General features: G+C 32.4%; 1 long non-coding RNA gene across 1 annotated transcript in view; it reads right to left on the bottom strand.

The window, feature by feature from the left end:
• Positions 1–654: 654 nt before the first annotated feature.
• The window catches only part of LOC107747558 (uncharacterized), a 7,903-nt gene continuing 4,239 nt past the window's right edge, over positions 655–4,318 (bottom strand). Inside the window, exons 2-3 of the long non-coding RNA XR_001640816.1 lie at positions 2,757–2,959; positions 655–1,024 (exon numbers count right to left, since the gene is read on the bottom strand). This is a non-coding gene — a long non-coding RNA (uncharacterized LOC107747558). The remainder of the gene's footprint in view (positions 1,025–2,756; positions 2,960–4,318) is intronic.

Here is a 4,318-nt window from a genome sequence, read left to right as displayed (position 1 = left end):
TACTGTTTACTAAATTTAAAGTTTACTAAATTTATTGCTATTTGTATTTGGTGTAAATAGCTTTTGTCTTTATTTTGCTAAATTGGTTAAATGGGTTTATCACACTTATTTTCAGTGCTGAAGCATCTGAGATGCAAAAAGCGAACAAAAAAAACAAATTTCACAGATATTTTTTTTTTACTGCATGTGAAACTCAAACCGATGAAGAAAAAGCGAATTCTCCCTGGACGATTCAGAAGACGGCCTTTAATAAATTTCACAAGTTCTCTTATCTTCAATATTTAGTTTTTGACAAGCTACAGTAAAAATGTCTGATTTTTTTCAAAGTGTTGATTTCTCACGAAATTGCATGGAAACCAATGAGGGTCAATAACATCATCGATGTAATCAAAATCTGTACAGCCTTTCCAAAACACATCTGTGTGTCGAAACTCTGTATGCACATTCAAGACCCTAAATGAAAAACAGTCACAACATCAAGAAATCAAATGACAACACAATAAGCCAAATGTTTCTCAATGCTGAATCTACTATAATGAAGCCTGTTGCTTGAAATGACTGAACTTCAGCACTGAAATTCATCAGCAAGCTGTTGAACGTCCATTAGAGTCAAGTTTCATGATAAAATGCCGTCAAAGACTGCGTTGAGTGAAGAATGAGACTTTAACAAAGACAAACGATCATCGCATTTTACACTTGGATGGATTTCACTGCCGGCAAAAGTGAAGTAACGAGTGGAAGCGTAAAAAAGTGTTTATCCTGAAAGTGTAAATGGCATTCAAAACACGTTATTTCCATCAACATGTAATATAGTGAATGTACAAGCATTCAGTTAGAATAACAAATATATTTTAGTAATGAAGTACATCATTAATTCAGAAGCTTGGCAGCTCGCGTGGTTTCAACACACCTCGGATTCTGCAAATGCCATTTTTAATCCAATGTCATTGTTGTGGGTCGATGTGCAAAACTGGTTTTCTCGGCTCTCGCCAACATTCCTCGTCCACCAGCCAACATGTAAATCCTGCGTTAGAAACGAGAACATGAGCGTTTGGTTGTTCTGCTTTTAAAGGCAAAACACACTGGTAATGCAAACCACCCTCTGCCAAAATACTGACTTTCCTTCATCTCAAACCAGATCCTTAAATAATTCTGACAGAATCACGTTAATAAAGCATAAGCCTGCAGATCCATACTTTCGATTTTCAGCGTAAAATATGGATCACTTTGCAGGTCGTTCTGGCGAAAAACTACACCAAGAGAAGGTTTTCGCTTAACTGTCGATAAGCGCTAACTCAAGTAACCTTGTAAACTCGTACAAGTACAGGTCAAGATGTGCAGTGAGTTCAGAAGATCATCAACCAGACGCCCGACCTGCAGATCATTAACCTTCCTCGTCTCGTTATTCATAACATGGTATTTCTGTGTAACCTCATTTTTAAAGAGTTGACTTTGCCCTAAAATGGTGAATCTTACAAGAACATGAAAATAAAATAAACTAATTAAAATCAAACTAAAATGAATATTAATAAATTAAAAATAAAATTAATTAATTAAATAATAATAACAAAAATACATTTAATTAAAATAAAAGACTATTTTGCTTTTTTTTTTAAAGGCCATTAAGCTTTTGTTCATTGAGACATTCATGCACACATTTTTGTCTCAAATTCTTATTACTGCAATGCATAATAATAATAAGAAGAAATACAATACATTTCACATTTTATCACTATAAAATGCACAGAATTTCATTGTTTTAGTTTAGTTTGTAATTCCAATTATTTATGTAATTTCCAATTATTTTTGATCTGCATAAAGCCAGTAAAACAAATACTATCATGTTTAATAAATAAATTAAATTAAAAAAAATAATAGATAAATAAAAACACACAAACACACTTATTTTTGGGACCATTATGTTTTCTTAATGCATTCTGACATTATTTTGTGTACATTTTCCCATCAAATAATTATCAATGCAATGCAAAATGATACAAAGAAAAAGAACAATTTTTTTATTACATTTTTTTTAAATAGTCACAATTTTATTACTACAATATGCACAGATTTTTTTTGTTCCAATTATGTATGAATGCAAAATAAGTAAAAATAAACAAACAATAAAAAACATATAAAAATTACATTAAATTACTGGCATACATTCTTTTATTATTATTGTTTTATTAACAAAGCCAGTACAACAAATACTATTATATTTAATAAATATAATCAATTATTTTTTTCTGCAATAAATAAGAATGTGTTAAGAATTGTATTTTTTGTACAGAATTTTTTTGTTAAGAAAAAAAAATGTAATGCTCCCAAAACCAACCTTGATTTCATCTTTATATCTTTTTTTCCTTTAGATTTTGTAGGTAAACACGACTCGGACATATTCTTGACAGGTTTTATGAGATCTTAATTCAAACTAAACGTCACTAAAAATCGCTGCAGATTAGAAGCTGCTACATTAATTTCATTGTAAGGACCACAGTGAAGCACAAACATTCTGCCACTTTCTTCAGCTCGCTAAATTAACGCATTAGGAGCCACAATGGTGGTGTAAAAGTCTTCGTGGGAGGCCACTGGTTTTAGATGAATTAGGAAAGCAATATCCCACCATAAACCGCTGGAACGGCCCCTCCTCTGTCTGCATCTATACAGCTCCGCTCAACTGGACCAAACTCTCCCAGCGCCTCACAAACTCAACCTGAGACGCACAAATCTCTTGTGTCTGTGTCCTTTGCACTTACGTCTGCCCTGACGGCCTCCTGTCCCACAATGCTCCTCTGTTCTGGGGCCTTCCCGCGAGAAGCGCACATAAAGGACACTGAAGCCTATATCACAAGGTTCATATAACACTGTGACCGTAGCTCAGGGTCTCCAGAAAGAGCGAAGTGGTTTCCTCACTCGTTCCTCTTTCTGTTCATGCCGCTTATCGGGTTCCAGACTGGAGCTATGAAAGAGAAAACGACATGAGAACAACGGTGGGGGAAAAAAAAGAGAAAGAATTGTTAGGTTAAAAGAGGAGGAAAATCACTTGAGAAACAATGTTATTGAGCAGATGTTGCTCGTTCGTGGTTCAGGAGAGGTTTCAATGAAGTACCAACCTTGTTTCAGAAGCTTCTTCTTCAACAAACAAATCAAATCAAAAATTTAAACGTATTAAAAATTGAGCTTATTTTTGGGACAATTTCTTAAAAAAATAAATAAATAAATTCAATTTAGCATGTTTTCCCCTCAAACCTTCCCTGCTGCAATACAATAATACAAAACAAAAATTTATAAATAATTAAATAAATATTCATTACTGCAATATGCATGATTGTTTTCATAAATTTTTTTTTTTTTTTTTTGAAGATTGGACTTTTTTGTAATTACAATTATTTGCAAAAATTAAAAAATAAATAATACAAATAAAATAAAATAGCATTAAAAAAAATCAAGCTTGTTTTTGGGAATTTCATACAAATTTAGCAGGTTTTCTCCCTACTGCAAAGCAATGCAATGATAAACAAATAAATGAATGTTTTTAAAATGTGTTTTAATGCACATTGCGTAATATTTTTGGAATTATGGAATATTGGAATTATTTTGTAATTCTGCCATACAATGTTCATTTTTGAGTATAAAGCCATTAATACCAAATACTAATAATCAAAAGATGTTACACTTAAATAAACCTTTAAAACAAACTTGTCTCAAATGTTGTTCAAATAAAATAAAATAAGAGAAAAAAAGAACAATAAGTCAAAAAAAAAAAGAGAACTTGATGAGAAATATTTATACTGAGATCTAGACACAGTGTAATGAGTGCTGATGTGGAGACGTAGAGGAGAAGAATGAGTCTGGAGAAACTGCACGTACCTCGTGAGTTATTTTCCAGGACAAACGTGGAGTATGTAGATAAAACGTCTCCTGAGAGACTCGATATTATTTTTACACAAAGAGATAATCATGATTGAATGTTCAAATGATGACGTGTTTAACACAAAATCCAAAACATACACTGATAATCAGAGGGAAATGAAGGTCGGGCTGTTCAGATTATCACACTGCGAAAATGATGGTTTTTTTGAAGTTGTATATAACACAAGGATTACTAGTACGTTTTACGAGTACATTTACATTACATTTAGCAGAGGCTTTTATCCAAAGCGACTTACAAATGAGGACAATAAAAGCAGTCAAAACTAACAAAAGAGCAACAATATATAAGTGCAAATGACAAGTCTCGGTTAGCCTAACGCAGTACACGTAGCAAGGTGTGTATATATATATATATATATATATGTGTGTGTATGTATGTATGTAT

The sequence above is a fragment of the Sinocyclocheilus rhinocerous genome, unplaced genomic scaffold (assembly GCF_001515625.1).
Source record: "Sinocyclocheilus rhinocerous isolate Xijiao unplaced genomic scaffold, SAMN03320098_v1.1 scaffold671, whole genome shotgun sequence".
Classification (NCBI taxonomy): domain Eukaryota; kingdom Metazoa; phylum Chordata; class Actinopteri; order Cypriniformes; family Cyprinidae; genus Sinocyclocheilus; species Sinocyclocheilus rhinocerous.
The sequence above is the reverse complement of the archived record's forward strand: the minus strand, read 5'-3'. Positions and strand labels throughout refer to the sequence as shown.